This window comes from Lithobates pipiens, unplaced genomic scaffold, assembly GCF_037356315.1.
Source record: "Lithobates pipiens isolate NorthernLeopardFrog02 unplaced genomic scaffold, aLitPip1_a1.2 Scaffold_23, whole genome shotgun sequence".
Taxonomy (NCBI): Eukaryota; Metazoa; Chordata; class Amphibia; order Anura; family Ranidae; genus Lithobates; species Lithobates pipiens.
The window spans coordinates 196,273,106-196,288,860 of NW_027507785.1; positions in this window are offsets into that span (position 1 = coordinate 196,273,106).

A 15,755-nucleotide genomic window follows, 5' to 3' on the forward strand; every position below is an offset into this window, starting at 1 on the left:
TTACTAGTCTCACATTTTTTATTGTTTGATATTTGGTCTAGCGCCCCTTTTATGAGTATATTTATAGCACTACAGGTTTTTTCTTGTTTTTCTAGGGAGCAGCTATTAGTGTTTCATTTAGCACATATTTTGATTCATTGATTATTTGATTGTTCAATTTTTCATACATTTTTTATTACTAATTTTAGTGGCGCGGCGTTTAATAGTTGCTGTGTTGTCAGCCACTCTTTTTCACAATCCATATATCTTGGTTATACCTCGCAGGTGCTTTGGGGGGGCAAGCCAGGACGGCCAGCTTCAAGGGCTGTCAGATTGGCATTTTCAGGTAAGTCTGCGTCAGGCCCAACTGAGGCCCCATAGTTTGGTGAGTGTTTCTTCAGAAAATTGTGCAGAATGCAGCACGAAAGCACAATATGATTGAGTTCATATTCCACCATGTGGATTGGAGTCAAGAATAGGTGGAACCGGCTGGCCATTATCCCTAAAGTGTTCTCCACAATTCTCCTTACTTACACTATTGGAAGCCAAACGGACAGGTAAGAAGTGTCATAATACAAAAAAAATAAAAATGAACAAATGAAAGCAAGCGTATTTTTACATTCTGCTATTACCTAGCAAGATAATAAGAAAACAGGAAAAAAAAACTTAAAACAGTAGCGTTTTAAAGTATTGAGGCAGGCCCTTGCACTACATGCTTTGGTGAATTCATCCATAAATCTGACCACAAAAGTAGTAGGTATAGTGTGTATTGGGTTTGGCAAAGTCAGCAGATAGAGGATTGGTATCAGTTGACCTAGCAGTTGGCGGAGGGGGGTTCCTAATGAGTTTGGCCCACCCAAAAAAATACCCTCTGGCACATCAATTTAAGCACACACATAACATTTGTACACATTTTTGTGTTTAGGGGAAAGCAATACCATAGAGCTGACAAAATACATTGCTAAGTGACTAGGCTAGAGGTGTATGGGCCCAGAAGAGCATGCTAACAAACTTTAAAAGCTTCCAGCATGCATGAGGAAAAGGGGCACAGCATATCAATTACAACATATTGCAATCATGGTAATTAGGGAATGATGAAAGAAATACAATACATTAGCAAACATTAAATACATACAATGTGATGTTAAAGGAGAAATCTCACCTTAACCTCCCTGGCGGTATCCCCGAGCTTGACTCGGGTTTGGATTTTCTGTCACGCTGGCGGTAACATTGCAGAGCGGCCAGCGGAGATCTTACCTTCTCCTGGCGCTCCAGCGATGTTCTACGCTGTCCTCCGCTGTCCTCCCCTGTGATCGCCGACGCGATCGCCGGTGAGATCACGGCATCCTGACTTCCTGGTTCCGTTCCCTGCGAGCAGCAGCGGCGCACGGGAGCGGAACTGGGCGGGAATTTCAAAAAGTGAAACACAAACACATAAATAGAGGTGATACACTGTAATCTGAGAGGATTACACTGTATCATCTCTATCTGACTGATAACTGTACAGTGCCCCTTGCCTCCAATAAAATAAAATCTAACATGGCATCAAAAAAGCGCCACTTCGCTACAAAATCGCCTTTGGACCAGCTGAGTGACAGCGGTAGCGACACGGAGTTGCTCGCAGAACTGAGCGATAGTGAGTCGTGGGGAGATTTGTCGTCTGACACTGACACGGATCTGACAAATGACAGCGGTGATGATCCTGCACCTGACCTCAGAGATGTGCGCAATCGACTGCGATACAGACCAGGTAGCACCGCCAAGATTCCCCTTCACTGGATCACCTGGGATGAAGGTAGATGTCGAACGTGACAACCCTCTGGCATACCTGCAATTATTCCTCACTGAGGATGTAATTGAAAAAATTGTCACAGAGACAAACCGCTACCAAGTACAGCAATCCGCTACGCTGCATGCCAGGTTTTCCCAAAACAGAAAGTGGGAACCAGTGACCAAAGAGGACATCTGGCAGTTCCTGGGACTCATCATTCTTCAGGGGGTGGTGGGGAAACTGCTCCAGAAATGGTACTGGACCACCAATAAATTACTGGACACTCCGTTTTTTGGCACCGTGATGTCTGAATACCGTTTTTCCCTCATCATGAAATATTTCCACTTCACAAACAATGAAGAGTTTGATGAGGCCACACATCCTGCACCCAAACTAAAAAAAATCGGGGAGGTATGGCAAATTATCGTGACCAATTTCTAGTGGACCTACGTGCCAGAAAGGGACGTCTGCATGGATGAAAGCTTGATGGCCTACAAGGGACGCCTGAGCTGGATACAATTTATTGCATCCAAAAGAGCGAGGTTTGGCATAAAATCCTACATGCTCTGCGAGTCATCTACCGGGTACATATGGAATTCGGTCATTTACACCGGTAAAGGCACGAAGTTCAACTCCAGGTACAGCGGCTATGGGATGGCCACATCGTCAGTCCTCACACTGCTGGAGACATTGCTGAACCAGGGATATTGTGTGACTATGGACAACTTCTATACGTCTCCGGAACTTTTTGAGGTTTTGCTACAAAACAAGACCGATGCGTATGGTACTGTTAGGCCTAATCGACGTGGCATGCCATCTCTGTTCTCCAGGAAAAAGCTAAAAATCTGAGAAATGGTTGCCTGGCAGAAGGGTAAGATGATGGCAATGCGATGGCGAGACAATAAGGACGTTTGTCTCATGAGCACAGTGCACAATACCTCCACTGCCATGGTCCACACCAAACGTGGGAAAGATGTGCTGAAGCCGCAAGTCGTGATAGACTATAATTGCACTGGGAGGTGTCGACAGAGCTGATCAGGCAATGACATTTTATCCGGCTATGCGCAAACAGCAAAAAAAATGTTATAAAAAGATTTTCCAGCATCGTCTGGAACAATGCCTTTGGAATGCATATGTTCTATACAGAGCACAGAGTCGCAAGCCTCTTATTCATGCCGATTTTACCTGGAAGGTGGCTGAGCAGATTTTCATCAAACACCAGACACCATCAGGATCTGCGATCAGACCTGGACAACATGCTGTTGACGTTGTCAACCCAGAACAGGTCGTCACTTTGTGGACTATATACCACCAACCGCAAAAAAGGCAGCACCTACCAGAATGTGTGTGGTTTGCTACTCAAAGAGAGATAGCAGTGGAAAAACAGTCAGAAAAGAAAGCCGGTTCTATCGTCCGGATTGTGATGTTGGACTGTGTGCTGTACCTTGCTTCAAAATTTATCACACAGGATGTTTATTGAATTTTCTTTGTTTGACAAATTTCATTATTTCGCATTACATTATTGAATAAAATTATATTATTTATCAGATTATAATTCATGATTTTGTGTTTCAAACTTTATCACATCTGGAATGTCTACTAGAGTCTTGTTTGGTCAGGTTTTAGTAAGTAATTACTAAGAATTGCAGGCCTATAATACATAACACCAAATTTCCATGCAAAAGAATTGTACCGATTTTGGTATAAAATTCCTGACAGAATCATACCGCCAGGGAGGTTAATATAGTCCTTCTGCAGGACCTGCAGAACAGCTCTCTGGAATAATGATCCCCAGAGCCTGGGGGGAGATACCTGTGGAGAACTGGAGGTCCTGAAGGCTTCTACCTGGTCACCAAGTACGGCAAAGTGGCAACTAGCCTCTGCTCCGGAGTGATGGCTTGCCGAATGCAGGTATCCTGCCTGCTGATATAAGGGGACAGCAAGGCCAACAGACGGTGAAAAGCGGGGTCCGTCATCCGGAGATAATTCCTGAAATCATCAGGATTATTCTCCCAGATCTCACAAAGTTAAGGCATGTGCGAGAATTGGTCACGCAGGAGCAACCAATTCTTGCTCCATTAACTCCTCCTCGCCTTGTTCATGGACTGGGCTTGTGTCAAAACTAAAAGCCCAACAACCAAGTCCCTGCACAGCACGAACTCTACGACGAGTACGTACATGAAACATGGCTTCAAATTGGTTGGCTGGTCAGAACGGACTAAAAGAAAGCACCGATAAACAGCAAGGCCTGAAAGAACGAACTGAAAACCAGAAACGAAAGGACAATAAGCACTGAAAATCAAAGCGTACTATATCAAGATATAGGCCGCAATGACAAACAAATGTGAACTGACTACATGCACTGATAAGCATATACGCACCCACAAGCATAAACTGTAGAGCAGTAACACTCTGAAGCACAAATCTGAAAAGCACAAATCACCTCTAACCAAACTTCTACTAACACGCGATAAACACAGGATCAGCAGAAGGAGCCCAAAGGGTGCCGCAGATGTTGCTGAACTTTCCTTTTCTAGTTGTGTCGTAAGCGGCTTATGTCACCGCGTTCTTGACGAACGGAAATTCCGACAACTTTGTCCAACCGTGTATAGGCAACATCAGTTCCAGACTAAATTATCAGACGGATTTGGTGATTGGAATATCCGACCGTGAGTATGGGGGCTTAGTGTGGGTTCACACTGAGGCAGCGCGACTTGCAGCGCGACTGCCTCAGGCGACCTGGAAACGAGCTCTGCGGCAACTTGCAAAATGACTTCTCTATGGAAGTCAATGCAAGTCGCCTCCAGTCGCCCCCAAAGTCGTACAGGAACCTTTTTCTAAGTCGGAGCGACTTGTGTTGCTCCGATTAGAAGGCTTCCTTTGTACAGAACAGGACTCGACTTGTCAGGCAGCTAAGTCACCTGACAAGTCATCCCAGTGTGAACCGACCTTGACTGCTGACAAAGGTATGAGGTTGTAGTTAGATTTTGGCTGTGGAAATTCAGGGGCAGTTCACTGTTGAATTGTCATTGTGTAAGATTTCATTTTAAATGTATCAAAAATGAGCATTAAAATCAAACATAACATAGATGCTTACCATTGATAATGCCTGAACAAAGATCGTGTTGGCATTCTGTGAAGAAAGGATGATGAAAGCATTTCCAAAAGAAGTATTGTGGTACATCGTTACATGACACAGTAAGGAGGTAATGGTTGGAAGGAAGAACCACAGCAAATAGTGGGGGACAAAGCAGACACACCTGAAAATGTGTTGAGTGTGAAAATCCTACGTGAAGGTCTTACTTCTTAAAAAAAAGAAAACTGAGGGCTCTCTACCCCTGTAAAAGTAAGTACTTAGAGTCTTTTTTTGTTTTTCGTTTCAAGCCACAGTCAGTTTAATCTGAAAAATATCTTCTAAGTTAGGTCCTCTATAATCTTTGCTACATTAAGCACGTGCTACTAAAAGAAAAAGCAAATGTGTATTAAAAAAAAAAACTGAAATTTGGATGTATTTTCTTATGTAACCAGACAGCTATATAGACAATTAAAATATATAAATAAATGAAAAAATAAGTGAGCGCTAATAAAAAAAGACGCTAGCGCAAAAAGGTGAATATACAATCCTCAAACTATATAAAATCAAATAAGTGCAGTGCTGTAAATGAATACAGTGAATGATTGACCAAAATGAAAAACAGTGTGTCAAAAATAAAAAACTTCAATTCATGATTAGACACGTGTAAAACGTGTAAAAGTGCATGGTGATGATAACAAGTTGTTAAGGCTATAAAAACGTCTCTATTCAAAGGAACTGCGGGGTGTCAAAATGTATGTCAGACATCTGCTGGAGACCAGCATCTCATACAGAGGAAATTCCACCAAAAATATAGTCTGTAGATCCTCCTTGGTGATACTCCTCCACCAGTATACAATGCACTCACCAGAAGATGAGTCTTGTGTTAAAGAACACATAGACAGAGGTTGATCTAAGCCAAGTCTTGCATTAATGAATAGCATTCAGGTGGGAGTGGAGTGAACAACAAAGAATGAGGTGTGACACTTCTGTGGATGAAATATAAAAGCAAGTTTATTGGTACATATAGGGTCAACAGTGGCCAAAGAAAATACCATATTGTTAAACAGATCTGTAATGTTGTACATGGTATATTACAGTCGAATATACTTTTCCATAAAGTGATACATTGTAGGTATAAGTATGCAACATAGTAGGCTGACACGTTTCGTGAACATTGTTTACTTATTCAGGGGTTGATGCAAATTTTATATCTATAAAATAAAACAGTGTAAAAATATGTAGTAAAGAAGGTAAATACAATGTATTAGCATGAAGCGTTAAAAGGCAGCCATACTGTGCCCATACTCACAAAAACTGTTAAAAGAGAAATCGCATGTTCATACTGACTAGTAAGAATGTTCATCCTGGGACCTGTGGGCAGGGGGTCCAATGAAGGCCCAGCAACACAAAACAAGACACAAGCCTAAACCAACCTAGATGTGTCATTCATGGTAATAACTGTAAAAAGAATATCCCTGAGTATAAGGCTCACTGCTATAATGTGTATGAGTATAAGGTCAAGTTATGTAGGTCTAATGCTATACAAAAAAATCAAAAACAGTTTTTGGTATATTGGTGTCACTAAGAGTGAGCCTAGGAATATGGAGTATGTCCAGTGCTCAAAGCACTGGCTGGAGGATAAACACAATGTGAAAAAAAATATATATATATATATATATATATATATATATATATATATATATATATATATATATATATATATATATATATATATATATATATATATATATAACCAGCTGGTATGTTTTAATTGTAATGTGTAATATTAAGTCCTCAAGCTATAAAAAGAAAATAAAAAAACAAAAAATAGTGCCTACACAATACAAAACAAAAAAAAGTTTTGGGTTAGATATTCTATACAACAAAATTGCAGACATAATAAAAGTTAAAATGTATAACAGACACACTTTATTTTTATTACATACCTTAGCTTGACCTATTGCAAAGAACATTTCTATCGAATACTTACTGAAATAAATGAAAGGATACTAAAATAAACTTTCCGTTTAAAGGAGAAGTCCAGCCGGAGCTCATTTGGCTGGGCTTCTCCTATATCTCCTGTGTAGGGATGAGCCGAACACCCCCCCAGTTTGGTTTGCATCCAGAACATACGAACAGACCGAAAGTTTGCGCAAATTCTCAAACACCGTTAAAGTCTATGGGACTCGAAGATGAGAAATCAAAAATGCACATTTTAAAGGCTAATATGCAAGTTATTGTCCTATAAAGGGTTTGGGGACCCAGGTCCTGCCCCAGGGGACATGTATCAATGCAAAAAAAAAGTTTTAAAATCTAATGTTTTTTTGGGAGCCGTGATTTTAATGATGCTTAAAGTGAAAAAATAAAAGTGAAATATTCCTTTAAATATCGTACCTGGGGGGTGTCTATAGTATGCCCGTGTTTAGAACAGTCCCTGCACAAAATTACATTTCTATAGGAATAAAAGTAATTTAAAACTGCTTTCGGCTGTAATGTAATGTCGGGTTCTGGCAATATGGATGAAAATTATTGAGAAGAATGGCATGGGTAACTCCCAGCCCATTACCAGGCCCTTTGGGTCTTGTATGCATATTAAGGGGAACCCCGCACCCAAATTAAAAAAGAAAGGCCCCCCAGGCCCTATATACTCTGAACAGCAGTATACAAGTGGCCCCAAGAAAGACGGGGACTTTAGGTTTGTTCTTAAGTTGAATCTGTTTGTAATTTAGAATATGTACATTTTGTAAGTGTAGCTCCTGCCAAAAAATCAATTTTTAAGCTTTTTGGAAAACATAGGGAAGGGTTATCATCACCCCTGTAACATTTGTTTTGCTGTCTGTGCCCCTGTTCAGAAGATTTCACCTCACTTTCTGTCCTAATGACAATTGGATTTTGAAAATTTGTTTTTTTTAGGGAAACAAGGATTGGTAATAAAGCACCAGTGGAGGAGACACCCTTTTCCCATATTAACTCTTACATTAAAGAATTTCCCTTCCTAGGGGTAAATTTCCTTTCACTTCCTGTTGTCTCCCTCCATTTGTAAGTAGGAGTCATTTGTAAGTCAGATGTTTGAAAGTAGGGGCCTCCCCTATATACTCTGCAGAAATTTAGGCCTTGGGTGTTGGTGGTACCAGAACACTGTAAGCCCTCACAGTTACTCTTGGTGGGTGCTGGAACGGGCCTTGCTGTGAAATATTATATCAAGAATTGTAATTACATGTTGAACAGGGGCAGATAAATTGGGCTTTAGGCACTGGTGCTGGTGCCACAACACTGCAACCCCTAACAGATACTCTAGTTGAGTGCAGGAACAAGCTCTGCTGCAAAATATTACAGCAAAAATTGTAATTACACGCCCCTGTTAAACAAGGTCAGAAAAATTGTGCCTTAGCCACTGGTGGTAGTGCCCAGAACCAAAAATGTTCTTAGAAGATATCAACATGAACATTGAGTAAAAATAGGATAGCCACTCAGCATAACAGGATACTCACTCAGCATTAGCATAGGCAGTCTTGAAGGGATCTCTATTCACTCTAATATTCGGTTACATCAGCATCAGGTGCCTGGTAGCTGGTGATCTAAGACTGATTCATTTTTATGAAGATGAGCCAATCAACCAAGTCAGTGGACAGGTGCACTCTGTGATTGGTTACAAAGCCTCCAGCAGCACTGAATGTGCGTTCCAAAAGAACGCTGGATGCAGGACAGGCCAGTAGCTCAATTGTATACTGTGCAAGCTGTGGCCAGTGATTCTTCCTCAAGACCCAGTAACCCAGAGGATTTTCGGTTGTAAAGGTCTCCAAGTCTGATCTTGCCTCTTGGTATTCCTGCACCATGTAAATCAGATGCTGGCGATGGTTGCTGGAACCGATCAGACCTTGGGGCTGTGGACTAAAAAATTGTCTCAACACATCTGTCAGATGGCCACCTTCTCCACCACTCCTTCTGTGACTGACGAAGCCTCAGCAACACTTTGTCCAGGACCAGGAATTTGTAGCCTCCCAGGCTCTGGAAACGCATTGCACAAACCTTTCTGTAAGGCCTCCCGAAGATGTTTCAATCTCTGCTCCCTCTGCGAAGGCTGGATAAGTTCCACAACCTTACCCTTGTAACGTGGATCAAGGAGGGTTGCCAGCAGTACTGATCCCTCTCCTTGATACCACAAATCAGAGGGTCCTTTTGCAGGCTTTACAGGATCAGGGAGGCCATACAGAGTAATATGCTGAAGAATTCGGTCCATAGTCCTCTGGGTCACTAAGGATGAACTGATCCGCAGCCACATCCTCCAAGCCATGTACAAGTCCATGGGTTTCTGGGGACTGTAAACAATCCCTTGAAGACTGATGCTGATGCTGAGTGTTAGGCTCCACCTCCATGCTGACACAATCCTCCTCCTCTTCCTGTGTGATCGACGGGCCCGCATTAATACTGTCTGGATAAAGGAGGCCTTGAGAGGTAAGGAAGTCCTCCTCTTCCTCCCTCTGTTCTGCCACAAGTGTCTTGTCCATTATTCCATGCAGCATGTGCTCCAACAGGTAGACAAGAGGGACAGTATCACTGAAGCCTGCACTGTCACTGCTCACCATCCTCATGGCCTCTTCAAATGGTGACAGGACAGTGCATGCATAGGTGGAAAAAAGCCAAGCTCCCCTGACACTGTCCCGATGCCATAGTTGCACAGGTACTCATTGATGGCCTTCTGCTGCATGTGCATCCACTGCAGCATGGTCAACGTTGAGTTCCATCTGGTGGGCATGTCACAGATCATGCAGTTCTTGGGCAGGTTGTATTCCTTTTGGAGGTCAGTCAGCCGAGCACTGACATTATATGACTGGTGGAAATGCACACAGACTTTCCTGGCCTGCCTCAGGAGATCTTGTAAGCCTGGGTACCTGTACTACCAAATTAAGGATGTAACCCAAACAGGAAACATGGGTGAAGTGTCCCTGTCGGAGGGGGGAGAGGAGATTGGCGCAATTGGCGCAAACCACCATTCCTGCCTGAAGCTGTCATGGTGTCAACCACCTCTGAGTCTGCCCCTTCAGAGCTGACAGAATCTCTGACCCAGTGTAGCTCCTGTCCCCTAAGCATGCCAGTTCAAGCACTGCATGGCATCTCTTTGTCTGAGTGCTTGAGTAGCCCCTTCAAAGCCAACGGAGCACCGCTGGTTCAGAGGACAAATCTATAGAGGAAGAGGCCATGGAGGTAGAAGAAGAGGAGGGGTGAAGGAGAAAGAAGTGTCAGAATCACCACTAGTAGCATTTTGAAGGCATGGTGGCGGAACAAGCTCCAACAATACTGCACCCTGTACTGCATCCTTCCCAGCTGCCAGTAGGGTCACCAAGTGAACCGTGAAAGATAGGTAATGTCCCTGTCTATGCCTACTGGACCAGCGGTAATATGCACCTTACCACTGACCGCCCTGTCCAGCGAGGCCAAGACGTTGCCTTCCACATGCCGGTAGAGAGCCGGAATCACCTTCCAAAAAAAAAGTGGCATTTGGGAACCTGCCACTGAGGTACTGCACATTCCACAATTTCACAAAAGGGCGCACAGTCTACCAGCTGAAAAGGCAGCAGTTGGAGTGCTAGCAATTTAGCCAAGCTAGCATTTAGCTGCTGGGCGTGTGGATGGCTGAGAGTGAATTTCTTTTGCCAGTTTAGCAACTGGGGTAGGGAAATTTGCCTGCTATAATCGGACGTAGGTGTAGCGATAGCAGATTGCCCGCAAGTACTTGGCACACCTAATTCTACACCTTCATTCCTCTCAGTGCAGGTTTCTGAGAGAACTGAAGGCATAGTGGGGTTGGGGATCCCAGCTGATGAGGAGCAAGGAGAGGTCCGCCTGTTCTTTGGTGTGGTCTTTTAGGTACGCAACAAACTGCATGGGAGTTTGACATATGTCTGGTCAAGCATTGCTTCAGACATATGTTGCAAACAGTACTGGTGCAATCTGCTGCACACATATCAAGAAAGGCCCACACCAAAGAACTTTTGGAAAAACGCAAGGAGTCAGCAGCGCCCTGCACATGAGGAGCTCTGCGGTGTGATTCGGTCAGTTGGCTGGTGTTAAGCTGGCTCCTGGAGGGCATCCTGCCTTGTTGGAGATGTGCCTCCTCCTCACTCTCCTCCTCCTCTCTCCTATCAGGCACCTACGTAGAATCAGTGACCTCATCATCCCCTACCTCCTCGTCACTGGAGCAAAGCAGGCAGTATGCTGCTGCTGAGGGAACATGACTGCCAGTTTGTTGTCCTTCTTGGGAACCCCCTTTCTCTTGGCTCACGTTACTGCCTTCCTCAATCTGAGTACCATCATCAGAGCCTTCAAAGTGCTGCGCATCCTCCTGCAGCATGTACCCAACACTGTGGTCAAACAGTTAAGGGGACTCATCAGGGCATTATGGTGGGGCTAGGGAAGGAGTGACTGATGACATTGAGCCGATGGAAGAGGCCGCTTTGGCAGCTGCATTGGCAGCCAAAGTACTCTGAGCCTGGGTGACAGAGGATGAGGAAGATGAGAACGGCTTGGTTATCCACTCTACCAACTCTTCTGCATGTTTTGGCTCAACACGGCCAGCTGCCAAAAAAAGGACAAGTGTGCCTCACGGCCACACGCTGAGGATGCACCGTGTTCATGACCAGCAATGTTGGCTGTAGACACATAGCCTGTTTTCCCTCTTTTAGTGGCCTGTGAGCATCTGTCTCTCCTTGTTGGCTTTCCAGACACACTGTATTTGATTTATTTGTAATGTATTTGAATAGGTACACCGGGAATGGCCTGCAGTGAGATGTAGCTGCACAAAGCTGGGATGTATATATTTATATATACATATATATATATATATATATATATATATATATATATATATATACTGATTCTGAATATACTGCAGCTAACTGAATCAACTACCTGCCTGTAGTATATTAGGAAGAGAACAACAGGAACGGTCTGCAGCAAGATGTAGCTGCACAGGATACAGTACTGAATATACTGCAGCTAACTGAATCAACTACCTGCCTGTAGTATATTAGGAACAGAACAATAGGAACGGTCTGCAGTGAGATCTAGCTGCACAGGATACAGTACTTAATATACTGCAGCTAACTGAATGAACTGCCTGCCTGTAGTATATTAGTAACAGAACTACAGGAACGGTCTGCAGTGAGATCTAGCTGCACAGGATACAGTACTGAATATACTGCAGCTAACTGAACGAACTGCCTGCCTGTAGTATATTAGGAACAGAACAACAGGAACGGTCTGCAGTGATATCTAGCTAAACAGGATCAATGGAATCAACTGCCTGCATGAAGTAGATTACAAATAGTACAGCAGGAATGGTCTGCAGTGAGATCTAGCTAAACTGGATCAACTTCCTGCCTAAAGTAGATTAGAAACAGTACAGCAGGAACGGTCTGCAGTGAGATCTAGCTAAACTGGGTCAACTGCCTGCCTGAAGTAGATTAAAATTGTACAGCAGGAACGGTCTGCAGTGAGATATAGCTAAACTGGATCAACTACCTGCCTGAATTAGATTAGAAACAGTACAGCATGAACGGGCTTCAGTGAGATCTAGCTAAACTGGATCAAATGCCTGCCTGAAGTAGATTAGAAATAGTACAGCAGGAACGGTCTGCAGTGAGATCTACCTAACTGAATAAACTGCCTGCTCAAAGTAAATTAAATGACACACTCTCTATCTATCTCTCTATAACACCAGCAACACACTACACATGGCAGATGTGCAGGCAACTTATATAATGTGGGGCGTGTACTTAATCCCTGAGCCATAATTGGCCAAAGGCACCCTGTTTTCTTACGGCGCTGTGATTGGCCAAAGCATGCAGGTCATAGTGCATGCTTGGCCAATCATCAGCCAGCAAACCACTGCGATGATGGAGTGCATTATGGGCCATGACGTGCCGCTCAAATTTGGCGTGAACGGCCCATAATGTTCGATCTTTGAAGAACGATCGAATAGCGTCGATCTCGAAGCTCATCCCTACTCCTGTGACCCATTTTCAGCAGAGAGCAGTCTGATGTTCACATTCTGCTGACATCACAAAAATCTGTCCAGGCACGGCGCCATCCCGACAATGGAAGTCTGGATCTGCCAAGTGCCCACGAGCCGCTGAGAGCCTGAGATTGCCTCCCCGCCCCTCCCCAGCCCAGTGCTCCAGTGAGAGAGGAGGGAGAAGAGCAGAGAGCTGTGACTGACAATCTACAGCTCTCTGCTCACGGAGCTGTGAAGACTGAGCAGTATTCGATTACTCGGTTTTCTGGGCAGAGGCGCCAGGGGACAGATGCAGCATCAGACTGATGCTGCATCCACCTAGGGGTGACGTTGCCAAACTCAACACCTGGCCATCACACTGTATGGAAACATTGATTATTTTTATTGGATTAAAATACACTCTTTACTGCGTTGTTTGTGAGTATTCTGGCCTTTGATGTAGTCTTAATAAATGTAAATGTCAGTAATACTGCGCAATTACGTTTTTTATACCTATTTACATGATGTCCTGATGTGATGAGAGTCTGTCTAAGGATGATCCTATTGTTGTTCATGCAATCTACAGTATCTCCCCATGTGCATGGTGAAATCTCAGTGGAGGATTTTCAAGCATGTTTGACTCCTTTTGATAAAGTAGTCCACTCACTGGGGTAAGAGCTAAGGGTGGGCCCTTGTTCGGTTTGCCCCAGAACTTCCGAGCACCGCAAAAGTTCGGACCCGAATAACAAAGTCAATGGGTTCCGAATGTCAGAAATCAAAAGTGCCCATTTTGAAGGCTTATATGCAAGTAATTGGGCATATAATGGTTATAGGGGTCCTGGTCCTGCCCAGGGGGACTTCTATCAATAAAACAAAGTTTGTAAAAACATCATTGTTAAATGAGCAGTGATTTTTAGATTTTTAAGGTGAAAGCCTAAAAATGAAAAAATCCTTTCAATATAATGCCTGGGGGGTCACCTTAGTCCACCTTTAAAGTGGCAGATCTATACCATGTCTAGAATCTGCTGCAGCAATAATTTACATTTGCATTTACAAAGCCAAAAAAAAGACATTTTCCCTGCAAGCTGCCGTAGCAACAGCCAGTGTGTATGATGAGGCAACAATGTAGTGAACTGGGAACAAGATTAGAGATTTTTTTGATACATTCTGTTGTCACTTTGACTTTATATAGAAGTAAAAATGTTAATTTTAACTTTAATTTGAGTACTCTCACTACACAGACACACTCCAAGGATACATTATAATATACTGCAATACAATGTGCCAAACGTACAGTGATGCACAGAACTATATGGCATTAAACTGGCAGCAATGTACACAACTATATGATGTTAAACTGGCAGTAACGCACACAGAACTATATGGCATTAAACTGGCAATAATGCACATAGAAGTAAATAGCATTAAACTGGCAGTAATGCACAAAACTATATGGTGTTAAACTGGCAGTAATGCACACAGAACTATATGGTGTTAAACTGACAGTAACGCACACAAAACGATATGGTTTTAAATTGGCAACAACGCACACAGAAGTAAATGGTGTTAAACTGGCAGTAACGCACATAGAACTATATGGCGTTAAACTGGCAGTAACGCACACACAACTATATACCGTTAAACTGGCAGTAATGCACTCAGAACTATATGTGTCACGGTCGATCTGTTGTCCCGGTCGTACATAGGAAACCTGCCCGTTTCCTTTACGGAGAGCTCGTTGGCATCCTCGGACGCGCGTTAGCGCGAACGAACGCACGCGAGTGCATGTAGATTCTAACAGGCGCACGCGGGTGCGCGTCGGCACGAACGAGCGCACGCGGGTGCGCGACGATGCAAACGGGCGTACGCGGGTGCGCGTGGTCACGAACGGGAACACGGTTACCCGCGGGGGAAAGCAGACTCGCCGTGCGACCGTTCTTGGCGCCCAGAGGGCTACTTAAGGAATCAGCTTCTGTTCCTTCTTGCTGTCCTGTCTACAGCGTTTCCTGTGACTCCTGCTATCTGTTTCTGCTTGTTCCTGATTACCGTACCCGACCTGTTCCTGACTTTGTTTCATTGCTGCCTGCCACCGACCTCCTGCCTGCCTGACTACGTCTCTGCCTTCTCCTGTGTACTTCTGCTGCCCGCCTGATACCGACCCGGCTTGTTCCCGACCTCGTCTGCTGCCACCCGCTGTTCCTGCCTGATTGTCCGTGCCTGCTGTACCCGCTGACTGCTACCCGCTGTTCCAGCCTGACCATCTGTGCCTGCTGTTCTCACGGACCTCTGCCAGCTGTTCCAGTCATCCACCTGTGCCTACGTTGTGATCGCATCCCCACCTGCCATCGGGTATCTACCCTCTTGGGCCTTCGTGGATCTCTGCTGCTGCATACCCCGGCTTGGCACTTGTGCCCTCCGAACTCTTGAATCCCTGTCTCCACTTCCAGGGGCTCTCGAGCCGGAGGCTTACGAGGAGCCGCTCCCTGCATTCTGGGCTCTCCTACTAGGTACGTGACAATATGGCATTAAACTGGCAGTAACACACACAGAACTATATGGCCTTAAACTGGCAGTAACGCACAGAAAACTATATGGCATTAAATATGGTAAAGTATGTGGACAGAAACCAGTATCAACATTTACATAAGTTATGGAAGCAACATCCCATATAGATAAAAGGAAATGTTTGTGAGATGTGGAACTTTAAAGGTGCATGACAACAAAATGTTGAAACAATATGTAAAAAAAATATATACAAATTTTATTAAATGAACAATTTCATTACAATACATACAATAGAATCATAGCCATAGGTGTGTGAAAAGCATCCTATTAATGACAATGATTTACTGTAGTCACGTTCGTGCTTTCTACATGTTTCGCCATATGGCTTCTTCAGGAAAGAATGTGGTGGTTCGTTTGTTTAGATATAAGAA